At 36.0% G+C, this 22,544-nt stretch overlaps 1 long non-coding RNA gene across 1 annotated transcript; it reads right to left on the bottom strand.

Annotated features, from left to right (window-relative positions):
* Window positions 1–8,132: 8,132 nt before the first annotated feature.
* Window positions 8,133–10,590, bottom strand: LOC105444591. Its single transcript, XR_973141.2, has 2 exons — window positions 10,100–10,590; window positions 8,133–9,834 (listed from the first exon to the last, which is right to left on the bottom strand). It is a non-coding gene; the product is annotated as an uncharacterized LOC105444591 (long non-coding RNA).
* Between the last annotated feature and the right edge of the window lie 11,954 nt (window positions 10,591–22,544).

Raw genomic sequence — 22,544 nt, forward strand, 5'->3', positions numbered from 1 at the left:
GGGGGGGGGGGGGGCGACATTCATTGTTTTGTATAAATTTTGTATGTTGTGACATGACCTGGGTGTTACAAAAGCCGGTCTTAGCGGGTTTGAGCCATTGATTGTGGCACCCGAGTTTTTTTTGAGGGGTTAGGTTCTCCCTGGGATGAGTTCTTTAAAACGGGGGGGAATATAGTAGTTTATGATATAGACTACAAGCACGAAGCAGATTGCATTAGCAGACTACGAGTGTAGCAGAGCATAGCAGTCTACAATAGCCACCCTCATCAGTAGAGGGTGCTATTCCTATTGGAAGCTTCCGTGGAAGAGAGTCAACCTGAACTCTTTCTCTCATGCAACCGACACCTCTACCGAACAGACGTACCTATACTGGAAGTTAAGGATGTCTAGCCTGATACATTCCAGTGAGTAATACATGTCTGGTTATGGTGTCTAAGTAGATGCCCAAGTCTACTTCAGTGGTTCATGCCGAGTTATCATTTTTCGCTCAACAGCTGCATTCTAATGCATTAGGCTATATGCAAAAAGTGGCGGAAGGGTATTTTCAAACTTAAATCCTATGTGATCCCTTGGGGCTAGCGAGAAATAAAGTACATCAACATATTCCTTATGACTTGAATAATTATCCCTCGGGGGGGGGGGGGGGGGGGGGGGTCTATTCTCAAAAGTTGGAAATCTCCCGAGTTGCCATGGAAACGCATTTAAATCGCTGTTTTGACCAATATATTTTTAGATATTTGAAGTGACCCCCCTTTGGAAATATAGAAATTAATCTGCCCTTTCATATGACACCTCATTTATTCAGTATCATCTTTAGGATCGCAACAGATTAAAGGTACTATGTCCCTTTTGCAGACAATCTCAAATTCTGTAGAACTTTGAAGGAATTATGAATATGTCATGTATGTCCTATCTGTGAAATTTAAACGTTAGCAGTGTCCTAATATTCAAATTATGCAAGGAAACCCGTTTACTTGCTAGACTTCACTGTCAGACACTATTGAGTGACTGACTGGCCTTTTTTCTTCTTTGGTAATAACATACATGAAAAGAGTTGTAAAGGGTACATGAGCATTTGTCTACATCAATAACCCACTTTTTGTGATGGCCAAGATAAAAACTGATTGAATCTTTGCGCAGCATAAAAACGTATGACCATTCGGTACAATTGTCTGAAAATCAAGACTATTACTTTTGGGCTCTATAGCCCTAAAGTCGATTTGACAACTAATAGTCGTTTTTTTCCCACTTAAAGACATTTTCAAGCCCCATTTTTTAAAGGGGAGTTCTGAATTAGTAATATCTTTCAAATGCCGTTGAAATTTAACCTTTTCATTTTGTGACCTGCAAAAGGGACATAGATTTATTTTTAAAAACTTTTTAAAACACATAGACTCTATAGGGATGTGTGCATTGTCTATGGGAAGGGTTTTAGCACACAAAACCAGGTGCGCGTCAGACACTCTACTAGTAAGGCTGTGCACAACAGTGTAATGAGGTACCCGAGTACACTCCCATGCTTACAAGCGAATACTCGAGTATTCGGACGCCATGTTTTTTTTGAATTTTTTTGAATTTTTTTGAATTTTGAATTTTTTTTTTTTTTTGATTTTTTTGTTTTGTTTTTTTTGCCACCACCATACATACCACTGGAGCAGTATCCCAGTTCTGTCGCCGAAAACGCATGCAATTTTACTTTGAGTTGCAGTTGAAGGCGCCGATTTAATAATAATAATAACAGTGAACAATGCTGTTTTAAAACCAAAGATGGCAGAATAATCCATTTTCCTCCAAGTCCAAGCAGAAATCCAGACATTTGGTCCCAGTTTCTGAGTGGTGAGTTTGACAGTGCTTGAGTTGGGAAACATTTTTACCGACGGCACCATGCCAGCGGCCGCCGCTCACCCAGGCACGGGTAAGCGTCGGCCTGGACATTTAAAAAAAAAAAAAAAAAAAAAAAAAAAAAAAAAAATCTTTTTTTTTTGTTTTTTTTTTTTGCGGCCGAATATTCGGGTACGAGAAATCGTACCCGAGTAGTTGTCAACCGTGCGGGTACTCGAGCATTCGACTACCCTGCACAGCCTTATCTACTAGTGTCAAACTTTGCTTACAGCTGCATCGACATGACTGTGTACAGTCTATGTAATAATGTGTGGTGTGTATAGATCTAGGTATAACTAGACTTTATTCGTCAATTAGGTGATACGTATGCTCATGTGTAACATAATGAAAAACGCATTTTCACGATTTTATCTTTCGTTTACTACTCCCATTATGGTCTATCCATGAGTCAAGTTTCAACTGTAGGGCAGAGGGAGACAGACCAAGAGAATAAGAGGGAGGCAAGCAAGGAAGAGAGAGAGAGAGAGAGAGAGAGAGAGTGGGAGAGGGTGGGAGAGGGTGAAAGAGAAGAGAGATAGATAGATGCAGAGACAGACCAAAAAAGGAGAGGGGCAGAACATGAGAGGAGAAGGAAAAAGAGCAAGAGGGAGAGAGAGATGCAATTGAGAACAATGCCTTCCAGATGACTATGATTAAAAGTGGTATAGCGCCCCCTTCAGGTATTTGATTGAGGATTGTTATATATGATAATTGACATGTCACCTATGATTGAATTTTTGACTATGATAACGTCATGATAATGTTATATAGTCTACATAAATCTTGTGGAAACTTGTCTCAGCTACAACATACCACAAAAATCAACAAAATCCAAGCAGAAATATCGGCGATTTTGCTCGAAACACAGGAATGTAGAATCCAGATTTGAGAAAAAGTAATCTCCTATAGGGATTAAACGCAAAAAAGTAATGGATTAAGTGAAAATGAGGTAATAATAAAGTAAATAGGGTTGTTATGCCTCCGTTACGAAGTAGCCGGAGGCATTATGTTTTCGGGTTGTCCGTCCGTCCGTACGTACGTCCGTACATCCCGTTCTCGTGATCGCGTTATCTGAAGAACCGATTGATGGATTCCTGCCAAACTTAGGTCATGTATGTATCTTGCAGAGACGATGAACTGATTAGATTTTGGGGTCATGAGGTCAAAGGTCACAGGGCTCATTATGTATGCTGAGACAGCTCATGATCGCGTTATCTCAAGAACCGAGTGATGGATTCCTGCCAAACTTAGGTCATGTATGTTACTTGCAGAGCCGATGAACTGAGTAGATTCTTGGGTCATGAGGTCAAAGGTCATGGGCTCATTATGTATGCAAAAATTGCTTGTGAACGCATTCTCATTAGAACTGACAGATGGATTACTATTTAACTCGGGACATCTTGTAGAGCCAATGAACTGAGTAGATGTTAGGGTCATGTGGTCAAAGATCCAAGGGTCATATGTATATGAGAAATTGCTTGTAATCACGATATTCTGCGAACCTGTTAATGGATTACAATTGAACTTGAATTTGAACAATTTCTTCTGTTTTTGTTTGTAAAATTGCTCTATGACGGAGGCATCATTTCGACTGCGCGCAGTCCAAGTTCCATCTAGTTTATTACATTATTTGCGATTCTACGTGTTTTAATAATCAAAGGAAATGGTACAGTGAAAGGTCAAAAAAAAAAAAAAGTGAAGACAAATATTGTTGGAGACACCCGGACTTGAACCATGGATCTCGAGGATGGAAGTCATGTGCGTTACCGATATACCAAAACATTTCCCATAGCGATTACACGTAAACGGGAAATGGAATTCTCAAATCCTACTTTGCAAGTGAAATATGAGCATAATCCCAGCATCTGATCGAAAAATAAAAGGCACACGTGCGTTAGCTTATTGTCTCAGCTACAACATATTCGAAGCTCAGCGAAAACTAATCTAAAACAACAGATATTTTTCTTGCGAAAGACAGGAGTGTAGAATCCAGTTTTGAGAAAAAGTCATGTCCCGTAGAGAATACACGCAAAATGTGAAAAATTGACATGCCTCCTTTAATCGCAAAAATACGCCATGATGCCTTTGTCGAAATGAAAAATTGTGGCCACTATATTTGTAGAGAATTGTCTCAGCTAGAACATATCAAAATTTGAAAGAAAATTGATCAATATGTACAGAGATACAATCAATTTTCCAAAAATATGCTGACATCATAATATGCAAATTGAAATTTTGAGTTTGGAGGCCATTATGATGACGTCATGAGTTAATTGAGGGTCAAAAGAGACATGAAATCATATTTCCGACTCGTAATCTATCTAAATATGAAAAAATATGGGAGTTCCTTAGATAGCAAATAGTCTCAGCTACAACATACTAAAATTTGGGAGAAAACTGTTGAATAACAACCGAGATACTGGTCAAAACACATTGTCATGCAGATTCATGTTTTGAAAAAAGCGACCTCCCATAGACATAACACGCAAATATGACAAATTATGCATTGTCGCATTTAATCGAATATTTAACTATGATGACGTCATCCAAATGAAAAATAAATTGCATATTTCTGATAGAGAATTATCTCAGCTACAACATATCGAAATCTGGGAGAAAATCGATCACTGATAAGCGAGATAATCTCAATTAAACAAAGACAAAAATGACGTCATCAACAAAATACATTTTCTTTAGTTTAGATGCAAATATGAAGATTTTGTTTCACTTTGTACGAGTCAGGGTGGTATGAAATCATATCTCCAACTCATGCTCTTTCCAACCATGATATAAAAATTGGGGGTCGACGGACTATCTGAAGAGCTATTTCGATTTATAAAGTAGCATGTTTTTGATCAAATTTACATTATATTGCCCATAGCAGCACGCGCGGAATTTGAACTTTGACGCGAGCTCACGGCCTTATGAAAGGTCAAGAGTGACTGAAATTAATGTAAATTGTCATTTACGGTAAGAGGAATCTAAATCATGTAAACAAATTGAATTTGACCTTTTCCGCACGTTGTGAGCGCGCGCACCGCGCGCGGGGACAAGTACGGACGAAAAATTTTGAAATGCTTCAAATGACCTGATTCGTACTCTCCTTTAGTAGTTAAGTGATTTTGAGCAATTTTAAATTTTTCTAAAGTATATGTGATATAAATATGAATGACCTTTGCTTATGCATCATGAAGATATGATGGATAACGTGATTTCACAAAATGGCGCCTGGATGACGTCGCGATATTCTAATGACCTTGAAAATGTTCCATGTCACGTCTCATGACTCAATGTCTCAATGTGGCAAAATTTAATGAAATTAACTAAACCAAACTTGAGTTATCCGGGGCACAAAAAACGGGAAGAAATAAAAATAAAGAATAATAATAAATAAAGAAAATTCTGACGAAATCAATAGGTGGTCTGTTGATAACAGACCACCTAAAAAAATAAAAAAGAAAATCTTGAAGAAATCAAAAGGTGATACGTAGACTTTGTACGTATCACCTAATAATACCAGCCTCACAGCAAGCATGCAGTGCTAGAGGTCATTACGCATTAGCATTGACTCTCTATGCTTTGCTGGAGTGTGCTAGCCTAGTCTATTCCAGATAGCCTTAAACGAATGAATTTTGTTGGACTTTTAGACCTAGTCCTAATTACCTCCTGAATTCAAAAATACGCCATGAAAATCGATCAATATGAGAGATACAATCAATTTTCCAAAAATATGCTAACTTCATGCAAATTGAAATTTTGAGTTTGGAGGCCATTATGATGACGTCATGAGTTATTGACTCTCTATGCTTTGCTGGAGTGGGCTAGCCTAGTCTATTCCAGATAGCCTTAAACGGCTCCCATAGGGTCTCACGGAGAGACATATAAACAACACCTAAAATGTGTCCCAAATCACTTTCCCGCACCCGACCAATATTGGACAGTGGCCTTGATGAATTTTGTTGGACTTTTAGACCTAGTCCTAATTACCTCCTGAATTTAAAAATCGGAGGTAAAAATAATGAAATAATTGCAAATTTCTTACCAGAACGATACGGCTTAACTCCCTTTTCACTGGAGCGTGTGACTTTACGATCCCTACACAATGGTGTTGATCTCTGACTGGCACTTTGTAATGTGCTGCTGCCGTATAATGCGCTGAATAACACTCTTACAGCGCATCATACGGAAGCAGCACAATTACGGAAGTGCCAGTCAGAGGTCAACCCCATTGTGTAGCGATCGTAAAGTTAGAGTGTCTGAACGATTTTTCAATTTTCAATTTAGGATCGTTTATCACCATTTTTGTTTGATATTTGAATTAAAAATGTAATCAGAATGATACATTTCAAATTTCAAGTCTTACTGATGTTTCTATCAAAAGATACAGCCCCTCTGAAACGCTGCAATATTCATAGCAGTTTTCGACGAAAAAGACGTACACGCAGAGTTATGTTGTTTTGCTAAATTTAGCCAAACAGCTGTATCGTGTGATATGCAAGCGTACGCAAATGCGTAACTTGCAGATTGAGCCATGTTGTCTCCGCGATGAAAGTGTGTATAGCCGTTTGCACACACTATACGAGCAGATGTTACACAATGTAACCATTGTTTGGACTGAGCGGAGCTCACGCCTCCCTAATTTGCTGATTCAAAAAATGTGGGAAGGGTATTTTCAAACTGTTACGGCGAATGATCCCTTGGGGCTAGCGAAAAAAAAAGCACCTGGATATCATCCTTTACGTCTAGCCCTACTTAAGCTGCAGGGGCGCGGCTCAGGAAAGTGGCAAATTTTGGAGATTTGGTTGATTTTGGGTGAGGGCTACCAGCGTTTGCCGCATATTGTTTAAAGTTTTGCTAACTTCATTTTGTTTAAAGTGTGGTATTTGGTGCGTTTAATCGACACTTTTTCACCCTAGAATCACGGTTTCTAAAGACGTTTAGTTTAAAACGCAATGCGTTCAAGCGATTTTCGTCGGTCGTAAAAATAAACGTGTTTAGAAACACAAACATGAAACGCTGAAAAAAAGATGCGTTTTGTATCATGATTCTGCAGAATCACGGTTGCTAAAATTCGATTGAACGGGCGGAGTTTTCAATCATGATTGTATGACGGAGCCTGTTCCGGTTTGGACAAAAACCGCGCGCCTGCTTTTCATGCAATTTGCGTTTACTATACCATGCTCTTTATCGTGGCCTGTTCCGTTATGTTATTGTTTCTTCCTTCTATTCTTATGTTATTCTTTGTTTTTTTCCTTCTATCACCTTCCCTTATGTTATTCTTTATTTTTATAATTCTATCACTTTCTCTTTCTGTCTTTCCTTATGTTATTCTTATGTTATTCTTTGTTTGTCCTTCTATCACCTTCTCTTATGTTATTCTTTGTTTCTTCCTTCTATTCTTATTAGTGGGGTAGCTTAGTGAAAAAATCGTGACACGGTGGACAAAAGCATGATTTTTTCACCAAATTATCTTCACGATGTACCTTCTTAAAAAAGGCTATGCTCCAAGAAAATTGATGCTGGAAAGGTGGTGAAAATGACGTCATTATGACATCATCATTTATTCATTACATAATCACAGGAAAACCCCAAAAATAAAGCAACCGTGGTCCTACTTCTATAGTTTTGAAGCAAAAAAGAAATGAAACTTGGTGTATGTGATGACATTGAGGGGTAGATGTGCGAGACATGTTTTTTGTGTTTGTCGGACAAAGCGTTGCCATGGTAACCACAATTTTACCAAACCTTATAGTGCAAATTACTTCCACAGAATTTAAGCAATTAATGTCAAATTTGGTATCTATAACGATCTATGAGTGTGGTTATAAAAAACACCCTTTGTGACTGTGCGCCACCTAGCGTTGCCATGGTAACCAGATATTTTTGCAAAACTCTTGCTGAGCGAACTACTTCCACAATATTGAAGCAATTGAAATCACATTTAGTGTTCATGACGGCACTGGGGTATAGATGTGCAAGACATACTCTTTTTGTTTTTCGGACAAAGCATTTCCATGGAAACTGTACTCGGATAAAGCGTTGTCCTGGTAAACACATATTTTTGCATTAACATGAAGCATTTAAGCTATTATGATCAAATTTGGTGTGTACGATGATCTATATGTGTAGTTGTGCAAAATGCCCTTTGCGTTTGCACCGGACAAAGCATTGTCATGGTAACCACAAACTTTTTGTAAAAATCTTGTTGAGCGAATTACTTAACTCAAAAAGAACTATGGTTTTTTTTACACACACACACACACACACAACACATATACACAAATAATTTTTAACCCAAGTTACATTCTTTATGATCACATGAGTTGGATATACTGGATTAGGGGTATTAATCACCTTCAGTGATATTTCTAGTTTGCTCTGGTTTTAAATCTTCTTGGCATCAGAACTGATGGGTCATTACTATTATGGTACCACTTGGACTACATGTTATATATGGTCATTTTCACGGTAAAGGGTGTAACTTTTCTCAAACAGGGTCAAAATTTCAAAATATGTTTTCATAATCATTTTTACTAAATTATGGATTTTTTTTGGTTCTGGAGCTTAAACTACATGAGAAACCTGGACAAATAATGAAAAACTGTGACAAATATGATAAATTTGAACAAAAACAACATTTTAATTCTATCAACTTAAATGACAACATTTGTTCTCCAAACATAATTCAATTGCGATTTTTCATTTGCTATTCTAATGTACTTGAAGGCTTATAAAGCTTTTTGGTCAAACTTATTTGGTCTTTAAAAAAATTCAATGCGTTTGTCAAATTCAAGACAAAATATGAATTTGACATTTAATTTGTCAAATTTACCTATCTTCCAAGAGGGGGAGCAAAATAAAAATTATTCTACAAATACCATTCAGTGAGGGCTAACTACAATGCAAATTCCAAAGAAATCGCATTTCAAATGAGGAAGTTGAAAATTTCATATGTGTGTGTTTCGGAGGCTTCAGGTTAACAATCTTGCCTGTTTTGGAGGCTTCAATTATGTTAACATAAAATTTTGTCCATTACTTAGGTAACATATTAAGAAAAATTCAACTTAAACTGTTAATGATATGTTAAATTACTAATATAACACCTAAAACATTTGTTTACAGAGTAAAAATACTTGTTAATATACAGTACGGTACATGTATGTTACAAATTATCTTTACTTAATACAATGAGCTTTTTGTTCAGTACGCAAACATTGCAAAGTCACTTAATAGAATCCATGAGGATTTCAAATCTGTGCTGATCTGGGCTGAAATATATTGTCCAGTATGTAATTTCAAGGGAAACCACTTTTCTCATATCAAAGTTGAAACATTCAGGGAACATATACATGTATAGGATTAGTTCAAAGTAGTGTTTCGGAGACTTCACACATGTTAACACACTATATTGTCAACTACAAAGGCAATATACAAGGCAAAATTTAAACTTACTTTTGAAGTTTTGATAAAATGTTGAACTGAAAGTAAAGTACTTAAAATAATTGTTCACATAGAAACCATTTATGTTAATTCATAGCAATGTATCATTACCCTTCACTTGCGTCTTTGTCATCATTTATTCTTAGTGCAAAGAATTACATTTCTGCACAGTGGCTTCCACGAACTTGTTTGGTTTGTGTTATAACATTTACCCAGACATTCATATATTTGAAACCAATAGCATGGTAAGCATTTACAGGTTTTTGTCCTAGAACACAATTGTGTTCAACTTCTTATTTCAAAGAAATTTATCTGCCAACATGTCCAGTTCTCATTCTTAAAAATTATAAGCTAGGTAAGCTATGTCGGCTGGGGTCATGGTTAGTAGAGTCATCTTCTGTATTACATCTTTTTAGGCTGATGGGCTTCACAGTCCTCTGTAAATTCATACAGACCATTGCTGTTCCGGCGCATGAATTTGACTTTGACATTATCATCAATCACAGCTTTTACCTAGTAGCAAAATAAGAATATAGCAAATACAAACTTTCATTAAAACACAGAAAAAAAATAGCTTTCAGAATCCATTTCACTTCCTTGAAATATCTCACAGTCCGTTATTTTATTTTATTCACCCTGTTAACTTTGTTTAGTACCACAACACCTGCTCATATACATTTTAGAAAAATCTTTTTGTCTAAGTATTTCTCAAATAAAGAAAGTTGATCCTGTTAAATATTTTCTTAATAATCCGAGATCTAACATGGGTAATACTTACAAGAGCCATGAAAACCACCCCATTTGTAGTCCTGCTGCTAGATGAAGGTGCATCAAAATATATGGCCACATAATCGCTCACATTGATCCTGTAATTGGAGAAGAAAATAGGAAATTAGCGGTTTGTACTGGACAGAACAATGTTAATACATATATCTGAGCTTGGACACTAAAAACAATCATTTTTTAAAATTATTTTAGAAGTACATCTTGAATGCATATTTGCATGTGCATTACATAATATGTTATTATTTATCCATGTGTTGTTTAAGAAATAGTTCAGTAGTCTATATGGGCACCATCACTAAGGATGCTTTTATTGTACATTACACAAATCTTTAAGTACTAATTAATGACAGACTTGTTTTAATCTGTTCAAAATTGTAATATGTACAAGGATTCCATTCATTTTTACTGGTTTACCACTGTGCATAGCCATAGACCTGTACATGTATATGTACACCCATGTATATCAGGAGTCTAATTTAAACATCAGTACCGAGGCAAACCTTATGGGGTCAGGTGACATCCAAATATAAGTTGGTTTATGTTTATGTGCAGGGCTGCATACAACTCATAATTTGTTATAAATATATTTCATAGATTTTTAAATATTTTACAATAATTTGCTCAGACCTGCTAAGCTCCACCCTAAATAAATGCTCCAGATTTCATTCTTCTATCTGTTAATCATTAGTGAGCTAACAAGAGAAATTGTTATGTAACTTTCTCCAACTCAGCACATGCACACAAATACCTCCATGTTACTTTTCTTTTCCTGGTAATGCTACACCACTTCTGACATAGCAACTCATATGTTGGTATTTTATGGTATATTGTAAACAGGTGATCAGCTCTGGTTTAGCAATTATACATACAGATGTACATGTACCACTGTCTCTTGTTAGCTCACTAATGATTTACAGATGATGTCACAAGATGAATGAGATTTGGAGCATTTTTCTAGGCTGCACATCAACAGGAATCAAACTATATTTGGATGTCACCCGATCTTTAAAACCACAAACATTGATTATGATAAAGGTACATGTACAATGTACAATACAGATCGTAACTAGGCGTCACTATATTTTTAGTGACAAATCTAAACTTTAAAAACTTTCACACACCAGTTCCATTACAATAACCCATTAAAAAAAGTACAAGTTAAGTAATTTAAGGACAAAATATACAGTTCTTACCTCTATATTCTTGTGGATAACGGTAAGGAAATGAGAGAACTGTCTGCAGTGTTCATGCCTGTCTGGAAGAGATGCTATCTAGTATCAGATGTTGCTAGCACATGTTGCTGTAACCTTGTCAATATCTTAATGGTCTATTGTCGTGGACAAGATCCGCAGTTCGAGTCCTGCTGCGGCACTAATATCCTTTGGCAAGACATTTATCTACATTTGCCACACTCGACCCAGGTGAGGTAAAACTGGGTACCTGGCAGGAATTAATTCCTTGAAATGCTTAAGCGCTGTAATGGAAGCCATGCTAAAGCCGGGGTTATAATTTCCAAATTTGGAAGCGCAAAGAGACGTTCAATATGTGCTACACAAGAACCGAATGTTATTATTATTATTCCATTGTCTTAAAGGTACTATGTCCCTTTTGCAGCCAACCTCAAATTCTGTGGAACTTTGCATGAATTATGAATATGTCATGTATGTCCTATCTGTGAAATTTAAACGTTAGCAGTGTCCTCATATTCAAATTATGCAAGGAAACCCGTTCACTTGCTAGACTTCACTGTCAGACACTATTGAGTGACTGACTGGCTTTTTTTCTTCTTTGGTAATAACATACATGAAAAGAGTTGTAAAGGGTACATGAGCATTTGTCTACATCAATAACCCACTTCTTGTGATGGCCAAGATTAAACTGATTGAATCTTTGCGCAGCATAAACGTATGACCATTCGGTACAATTGTCTGAAAATCAAGACTATTACTTTTGGGCTCTATAGCCCTAAAGTCGATTTGACAACTAATAGTCATTATTTTCTCACTTGAAGACATTTTCAAGCCCCACCTTTTTTAGGGAAGTTCTAAATAAGTATTATCTTTCAAATGATTTTGTCATGTCATGTCATGATTTTGTTCGTGATGTATCATTCTATAATGGATCTTTAATAGAGCTTAAATGAAAATATTGTAAGCAACTAAGTATGAATTACTATATCAGGAAAAAGCTTCCCACCAAACAAATGACATTTGAATAAATGAAAACCGCTTGTGTTCTCCCTAGAATGGTGTGACGTGTTTTGTTGAAAGACAGAGCAATTTCATGCTGAAGGCAAGCAAAAGCTAAGTTTGAGGACAAGCAAGGTTATTCATACAGATTTTAGGCAATTGCTTTTATGCTTGATCTTATGCTTGAAGTTGAACCAATGCTTACAAGCAGTTGCTACCTTTTATGTATACGGCCCAATGTACAGTATAAACTTCTTAGAATCAATAAAACATGAACCCGTAACTATACCAGTGTAGATAAATATGCTTGGTCCCCATTTACAGAGACATTCAGAGAGGCATCGGTCCAATTCTGATGTAAAGGCATAAACTTAAAAACCGCATTGCAGTAATGAATTTTCACCCAACTTTAAATTACCCAGGTCTGGCCTATGTGTAAAGTTATGCGGGCTTAAAGTTGATTGGTACACACTTCATCAAATTAGCTCTGATATATGACCATAACACACCCTAATACACCTATAATAATGCACACAAACACTCACTCGAATTAGATTTTGACCAACCTATGCCCCGTTCAAAGTTGTTAAGGTGTGTCTGGTGGTATAGACTAGCAGAGTATGGCACAATTCTACTTATCTTCCCCTTTGTTTTCAAAGTACAATTCATCTTGGAAGAGAAATGAATAGCACCAATTTCATGAAAGGTGATGCAAAGAAAAGAAAAATTATTTCTGACTAGTACTAAAAATCAGTTTTGTTCATCGTCTCTTGAAATTTTATTTTACTTCCTTTCCAACCCTTCATATATTTCATAACACAAATTTGCATGGGTGGGACTGACTCTTGGTTTGTTCTTAGCAAGTGTACATATCATCATTGAAATTACAATATGCCTAAATAGTTAAGAAGATGTTTATTACAGTAAAAACTGATTTACTTACGTTTGTAATGAGGGAAATGTCTGAAATAAATCAACTGGATCCGGAGAAGGATGAAAATAGCTTTCTCTGCAATCCCATTGCTTTCTAATTCTCTGAAACTACAGCTTGCAGTACAAACTCTTGACCAATCAGAAGCCAGCATTCATGGGAGTCAGGGGAATTCCCTGTTATGCTAGTCTATGAATGCAGACACATTGTCACACAGGTGGGACTTTTGAAATTATGTAAATTAAGGCTACTTACTCATGATTCGTGTCAGCAGATTTTTTGGAGCATAGCCTAATTTTGATCCTCATACATATACAAATGTCTGGTGAAAAAATTATGCTTTTGTCCGGCCTGTCATGATCAAAGGTATATTTGTCACTAAGCTACCCCACTATATGTTAATCTTTGTTTTTCCTTCACTCACATTCTCTTATGTTCTTCTTTGTTTTAATCATTCTATCACTTTCTCTTTCAGTCTTTCCTTATGTTATTCTTTGTTTCTTCCTTTTATTCTTATGTTATTCTTTGTTTTTCCTTCTATCACCTTCTCTTATGTTATTCTTTGTTTTTATAATTCTATCCCTTTCTCTTATGTTATTCTTTGTTTTAATCATTCTATCACTTTCTCTTTCTGTCTTTCCTTATGTTATTCTTTGTTTCTTCCTTGCATCACATTCTCTTTTTGTCTTTCATTATGTTATTCTTTGTTTTTATAATTATTCTATCACTTTCTCTTTTGTTATTCTTTGTTTCTTCTTTCTATTCTTATGTTATTCTTTGTTTTTTACTTCTATTACCTTTTCTTATGTAATTCTTTGTTTTAAGCATTCTATCACTTTCTCTTTCTGCCTTTCCTTATGTCATTCTTTGTTTCTACCTTATATCACCTTCTCTTGCGTTATTCTTTGTTTTATTAACTCTATCACTTTCTCTTTTTGTCTTTCCTTATATTATTTTTTGTTTCTTCCTTCCATCACGTTCTCATTCTTTGTTTTATTATTGCGATCTATGCTCAAAACAGCAGTCGACAGTCGGCCGTAAACAATTCCAAAAAGCGTGCGCCGAAGTTGACCTATACTTCCTGGGTCAAACTGCGAGGGTGATGCGCAGTGGCTGGGCTCGAAATGAGCTAGAATCAGTGTTGATGAAAAATCGCTTGAACGCTAACCGCAATGACCTTGTTTTTTGTAACAGCGTTTTGATTTGTGATTCATGTTTGTGATTCTAGCTTCGAAAATTCGATTGAACGCACCCTTAGTTGGTGCTAGAATTTCTAGCACCCTTTATGACCACAAATTGAGAGTATTGTCTTGACCTTAGCTGTTGGTGAGGTGTCGTGATCCTTACCTTTTCACCATATTCTGAATCTTCTCCCCCTCTCCCCTCCTCCCCCTCCCCCTCCCCCTCCCTCCCTCCCTCCCCTCCCCCTTTTCCATCTCTCACTCTCCCTCTCCTTCCCCTTTCTCTTCCTTCCCCTTTCTCTCTCACTCTCTTTTCTCTCTCTCTCTCTCTCTCTCTCCCTTCCCCTACTCTCCTTCCTCTCTCTCCCTTCTCTCTCACTCTCCCTCTCTATCTTGCTCTCTCTCTCTCTCTCTCCAGCCTCTCCTCCCCTCCCCCCTCTCTCACTCTCCCTCCTCTCTCTCTTACTCTCCCTCTCCTTCCTCCCCCTTGCTCACTCTCACTCACTCTTTTCTCTTTTCTCTCTTTATCCAGTACAGGCCATGCTGCAGAGGAAGAAACAGCTGAAGATTGCAGAAGAGAAGAAGATGAAGGTGGAGAAAGCTAAGGTCATTGAGGTCAAGGTCAACATGTGGATTGAGGAAAGAACAGCTAAGGAGCAGGAATCAAGAAAAGCCAACTGGAGGCTAGAGAAGACAAAGAAACAACTTGAAGCAGAAGAGAAGAGGGGAGTCCAGGAGAAAGCAAAGGTGAGTGTTAAAGGGGAAGTCCACCCTGATATTAAGTTGCTTTTAATAAAAGCAGGAAAATGAGAGAAACCGGTCAGTGAAAGTTTGAGCAAAAACCGACTAGAAATAAGAAAGTTATACATGTATATTTTCAAAGTTGTCATCATTGAAACACAAATTGGCAACACTGTGACATATCTTGCAAACTCCTCTCCAATTTTATAAACTTTCGTTTTCTTACTGATTGGTTAGGGGAAATATGATTCATACAGGGGTTGTATAAAAACATCTTTGAAATAATTGTATCCCCCGGCAGTATGCCGGTGGGGTACTTTGGATTCAGCAGCGTTACGCCGCCGCCGCGTCATATTTTATTCTTGTGTGCGCTATAACTGCCACATTCCTTGACGGATTTCTTTCAAATTTTGTATGGAGGTGTATCGTGGTATAATCTACACACCTATAACTTTTGGTGATGCTGCCCCCAGTGTTCCGTCTGTTATAGGGTAAAAGGCCATATTTTATTCTTGTGTGCGCTCTTACTGCATCATTCCTTGACGGATTTCTTTCTAATTTTGTATGGAGGTGTATCTTGGTATAATCTACACACCTATAACTTTTGGTGATGCTACCCCCAGTGTTCCGTCTTCTATAGGTTAAAAGGCCATATTTTTTTGGATGGCTTGTGTGTGCTCTATAGGCCATATTTTTCAAGGGATTTTGTTCAAATTTTCAACAAAGATGTATCTTGGTATAATCTACAAGCATATAGATTTTGGTGATGCTGCCCCCAGTTTTCCGTCTTGTATAGGGTCAAGAGTTCATATTTTGGTGGGTGTCTAGTTTGCACTCTGCAGATCATATTTCATGATGGATTTCTTTCAAATTTTGTATAGAGAATTAGAAATGTATCTTGTTACCAATCCACACTTTTAGTGAAGCTGCCCTCATTGTTCCGTCTTTTATATGGTCAAAGGTCAAATATGTCTTCAATGCGCTCTAACTGCCACATTTCTTGACAGATTTCTTTCAAATGTTGTATGGAGGTGTGTCTTAGTACAATCATCTACACCTTTTTAGTGTTTGGTGATGTTTTGATGAGCTGCCCGAAAATGACGAGCTGGCAGTCGAGGACAACCAAATTACTTTTCTTTTAGGCCTAAGTTTTGTGTTAACTTGTTTAATTATCATTATCATGTGATTTTTGGAGAGCTTGCAAATGCAAATTTGATTGCTCCATATGTATAATTTTATTGTGGATAATGGGAGCGTGGGTTTGTGAAGTAAGTATAGAATAAGACCACTTCCCGTAGGCAATTTCTATGGCTAACAGGGCTCTCTTAAAGAGAAGGTTGAGTTCTGGGAACAGGTGAACAATAATTTGTGAGCATTAGACGAGGACAATAATATTGGTCCAACTCATTCGCAATTTAATTTGAATTTGATTACTGAGGATTTTGTATTGCAACAGATTGATAATCTGAGTATAGATAAAGCAACTGGTGAAGATCACATCAGCTGTAAACTTTTAAAGATGACGAAGAATGATAAATAAATAAATAAATAAATAAATTATCATTGTTATTATACATGTCTGGAAGAATATCAGATAACAAATGTTTCCTGAAAAGCATGGCTCTTCAAATGCCTTCATATTCTAAATATTTCATGTAACAGCATAAAAATCAGGACGGATTTTTACGCCAAATGTTCATGTAGTCCTATATACATGTACAGGCCTTAAATTTCAACATTTTTAGGGCAAGGCCACTTTTCTGTAGGGCACATTCCTATATTACAGCACAAATAAGAAGAATTGGAAAGGGCACAAAAAATCTCCAAGGCCAAGCATTGAGGCCAATCAAAGGGGCATCCATGGCCATGGCCATGGCCTTGGTGGCCTTGGATTAATTTAAGCCCTGCATATACATATTTTTGTGTATAGTGCTTGTAACTTTACTAAGACTGGTCCACGTTTGTTATCATTTTGATGATTCCAGAACCTTGCAGTACACACCTTTTCTGATCGATTCCTCACCGTTTCTTTCACAATGCAATCACATGACCAGAAATCAACTTTATCTTTAGCCCTATCTAGCCTGGGGGGGGGGGGGGGGGGGGGGGGGGGTCTTCAGAAGCCCCCGCCCTACATTTTTCCTGATACATTTTTAACGCAAAAGAATCTTGCGCTGAAATGTATAACTTTTTTCTTTCAAGTCTGGCGCATCTTTTGACATATATTTTTTAAAAAACGGACAAAGTCACATGACCTTTTGTCTGTGCATGTCAGCCCAAATCACTCATTTTTGTGATTTGTGTACAAAACATATGGAAATCTCACTTTTCCAAAAAAGAGATAAAACATTGGTTATTTGGTCTTGTTTATACTTATTTGGGGGGTCAAAATAATTGAATTATAGTTAGAAATGAAATAAAACAACAAAATACATAAGTTAAAAAACAAAGAAATACATGAGAAATTATCAGAACAATAGATAACATAAGAAATTATCAGAACAATAGATAACATAAGGAATAACCTGGCTCTTCCTTTTTTGTCTCGCCTGCATAGCAAAAAAGCGAGACATTTAAGCGCCGCTTTTCCAGCGACGGCGACGGCGTCAAGTTTTTTTAACATACCAAATGTGTCCACAAAAGGGTCAAAAATGAAATTATGTTTGCTTACTTCAAACGTGTACTTTTAGGATCAGGACTATTCATATTTATGAGAAATGCAAATTTTGGAGCTAAAGGTAATACATTTTTTTGTTTTGGGGTCATGAATTTGGTTCAAATGATCATATTGGAAGCATATACGATCCTACAATATTCAGTGATCGTTGTCGCGTTCGAAATCGACTCTAAAGATATGAAATTGTAAATAATAAGCACTTTATGTTGAATAGCTCCCTCTCAAGGTGAAGATATTAATTAAGCTATAAAACAATGTTTATTGAATAAAATCGACCGATTAGCTATTCTCGTTCGGAAATTATATACCACAACTACATACTCTGAGATTTTCATGGTCGCAGCTACCATTGTACGGCCGTAGAAGCTATTTGAAATTTATCAAAATTTACCGGGAGCACCGGTAAATCTTTATATTCAATTTTTCTCGAAAGCAGAAGTGTTTCAGGGGCTAATTTTTCTAGTGCTTCTAATACATCCACAGGGGCATCCAAATATATCAAAATTGTAAAGAATCACTATCAACCCATTTTTTAAAAATTCCCAAAACTTTGTATTACCTTTAATCTATCTCCTTATTTATTCACCAGATATGAATACTATGAGTTCTTACAATTATATTGTGAACTATAGCATATCTAATAACTGTGATATAAAACTCATTTGCTATTAACTACACCTTTAAATATGTTGGGTCTTTAAGAATATGTTTCAGAGATTATTCATGCAAATTTTTGAGTTTCTATCTTAAAAAATACAGATTATGTATACCGTGAAAGTGAAAAATAGCTCTAAATTTGGGTTTTGACAATAACAAGTTTTAATTTCAATAGGTCAAATACTTTTTCTTAGGTCAAACTTATTTTATTATTACAACTGATGATATAAGGTAAATACATGCAAAAAAATTTGGAACCAGTGCATTGCATAATAATTTTCATATGTCACACCACTGATGTTTCGGACGTTACACACTGTTAACATCATAACTTTAGCCAAGTTAATTGCTTTTCTTTAGGTATTATTAACCTCATTTACAGAATAATACTTTTGTAACATTTATGGATTTTTTCTTCAGTTTTAATTAGTTTAGCACATACCGTACATGTATACCAAGTTTGTCTTCATCGACCACTCAATTTATGTAAGGTATATTATTCATTTCAAGAACGTGTACTGGTATTTAAAAGTGCTTATGTGATCTAACAGTGAAATATGAAGCTAATAGCAATTGTCGTCATCAAAACTCCTTAGAAAATTCACTTAGAAACATACTCTTTATTGCATGTTATGAACAACAGTGTGAAATGTACATGCATGCTATGGTTTGTTTCGGATGTTACACAATGTTAACATTTCAAGGAGATCATCAATTTCTATAAACTCTACAATAGATGTTTAATCAGCTTGCTAATGTCCTTCAACTATATAGTGTGTCATTCAATAATATCACTAACACATACATGTATGTAAGCAAAACATTGACAAATCTTTTTAAAAGTAAAACTATAAAAAAGTACCCCCAGTCCTGTAAGTAATAAGAAATAGGTGAATCCTAATTTATGTACATCTCAAGAATGAGACATTTCAGATGTATTTTCAAATTGTGTATGTTTTAGGTTATAATACTACTGTAGTAACAATCATCCTTTACCACTATTTGTATTAGGAGGCCGTTTCAAACGACAACATTTTGTAATGCTCTTAAATAACTATTTATTTATTTATTTACTTGATGACCGATTGATGAATGGATGGATGGATTGATTGGTTGGTTGGTTGGTTGGTTGGTTGGTTGATAGATCTTAACTCTTGCTGTGCCGATATCACAGGAGACAAACAGTATACAGTGTAGGTTAAACATGTACCGTATTTACCGGCGATAAGGCCGCAGCGCCGCACCCCCAACTTTGACATTTCGTAGAGGGAAAATAAAAACGGACAGCCCATTTATATTTTACACTAGCTTATACATTTTGTATGTATGCATACATTTGAGGAAGATACTACCAGTGGTGGATCCAGGGGGGGGGGGGGGGGGGGGCTCAGGGGGCATGTACCCCCCCCCCCCCCCCCGGCCAAAACAAAAATGTTGAAATCAGCCCCAAATTCGCCAAAAATGTACTGGCAAACAGGGACTTGCCCCCCCCCCCTCCCCCCGGGCCCCCCCAAAAATAAAAAATAAAATGAATTAGTCCGCACTCCTCCCCCACCCGCCCCACTGAGCAAATTTGCGGCCAGCGCGATCTTCAAATATTTGGGAGCAAAAAACAAAAAAATAATGTCCTCTCACCCCTCGTGTGTACCCCCCCCCCCGTAAGAAATTCCTGGATCTGTCCCTTACTATATGTTTAGGATCATGAAATAAGTTATTAATGTAATGTCTTATTCTTTTATAGATGTATGTACTTTCTACATAGATTAGTTACGTGTACTGAGTGCCCTTTTTAAAAGGTATTTTCAAATGAAAATCCATATTTCCCATAAATTTTTAGACAAACATTTTAATTTGCTTGATTTTATCAACTTTATGAACATGTATCATACCCGTGTCATGTACATGTACACTGGGTATTGCTTAAGTGGATAATTTTGAGCTTTTGTAACCTACCAAATAGTTTAGATTGACCATACAATCTTTGGTTATATGACATAATATGAAACAACCTCTGTAAAAATGAAAACCTGATGATTTGCAAACACACAGCAATGTAAATAGCAAGAGGAGAGGTTGAAAAATTGAAATTTGCTATTTTCACATCTATCTTTGCCCCTCATTTGAACTAGTTAAAGTATGAAAATGTCTGTTAACAGTTTAATGTAACGTCCGAAACGTGCTAACAGCATACCAGAAAGTGCTGTTAAAATGGCTGAATATTTTTTATGAGTCACTTTTATTGAGATTTTTTCTGATAAATTACAATTAAGGATATACTAAAGCAGCCAGCCATGCCTTGCATCACAATGTGTGGCTTCAATATTTGATGTTTTATAAGTCAATTTGCAGAAAATTCAGATATTTTACGGAAAATTTCATTTTTTGCATCATATTTCTTCATATTCTTATATTTAGATCTAAATGAAAGTCTCAAAATAGTGTTTTTAACAGGAGTGTGCATTGTGAAACCGTTACTTGCACATATGATCGATAATTAGTTGAAATTTGCAAACTATGTGTTAACAATCAAATAGTGTAACGTCCGAAACACCCTTTTTGAGCTTACACAAAATTATTGGATTTGAAAGACCTGATTTGTGTCTTGACTTATGTTGAGACTTATAATAACATATTTCATAATGATTTATTCACTCCAGATACCCTCAAATATGGATTATCATCATTTATTTGGTATTTTTTGTTTCGGACGTTACAACTGTTAACGGAAAATTGGTTTTAACTATAAAATAGTATTGTAATGATGTATTGCAAATTTCTTTTTCGGGATGGGTAGCCGCCATGAAATGTTTAACAAATGTTACAAGAAAAAGGTCGTGCAGTTCATATATTTTCTGCTACTTCAAATTGAAAGTTGTTTCGGACGTTACAAAATTGTTTACGGAAAATGAGACAACTTTTTCAAATTTTGAGTATATTTCTAGTATAAGCGCTACTACAATTAAATTGTATTTTCTTTTAATTTAATGACTTGGAGTAACTAATAAGCTTATTCAAACCATAAACAATCTCATTAATTTATTGTTCTAGTGGGTTAAATGAGGGTCTACATTGTTTACGGAAGATGTAACGTCCGAAACACCATTTTCAATTGCACTGTTCCATCAAAATACAGGAGTTAATTCAGATTACTGTTAACTTTCTTTAAGATCCACCCATGCTCATTAATCATCAATAGAAAAAAAAACATATTGTTAGTGGGTATATATTTTTTTCAGCTCCAACCTAAAAGGTATGTCAATTTTGTTACAAAATTCCGTAAACAATTGGCTGTTCAGGGATAGCTGATGCACATAAAGCAATGTTGAAATTTTTTCATTAAGCTATGGGAGGTCAATCTAGGTCCATGCTACAAGAAAAAATTGTAATTGATTTCTAATTCTTCATCTTTAAAAAGTTTCAGGCTCTCAAAGGGCCATTTAGGTATTTGGTCATAGTTAAAAAAAACAGTGCCTTAACCTAAGGTTAAGTTTTTTAATTTTTGATATAATTTTGAAAGTACAAGTCCTTAGTCAATGAAACTTGGACGTTAGGGTTATCAAGTATCCCCAATCATGTAATATTTTGCTAAAGAAATATAGTTGTACTAATGCCAAAAGGGAGAGTAAATGGGAGGAACTCTTTGGCCATCAACCCAAAGAGAAGGATTGGTCGATTATTCATACGAGTAACTTTTGTTGCACAATTGAGACTCAGTTAAGGAGTTTTTATTTCAAAATTTTCCATAATGCTATTGGTTTTAATGCATTTTTGTTCAAGATTGGGAGAAAGGAGTCTGCTAATTGTTATTTACACTGGCACTGATCACAGCTATAATCTGACTCTGTCAAAATTTAATTTTTTGTTTGGGATACAGTCAAGGGACAAATACGCCTCTTGTATAAATTTTCTCTGTTTATGTTTAAAATATTACATGTACTCATGTAGGTTTCAGGGAAAAGAACTTATTTTCGAAGCATTTGTTTCAATGGTAAAGTTCAAACAAAAAATAGAATATAAAATTACCCAAAAGAAATGGTCTATCAACATATCAAGTTTAACTG

Source organism: Strongylocentrotus purpuratus, unplaced genomic scaffold (assembly GCF_000002235.5).
Source record: "Strongylocentrotus purpuratus isolate Spur 01 unplaced genomic scaffold, Spur_5.0 spur5_scaffold_5, whole genome shotgun sequence".
NCBI lineage: Eukaryota > Metazoa > Echinodermata > Echinoidea > Camarodonta > Strongylocentrotidae > Strongylocentrotus > Strongylocentrotus purpuratus.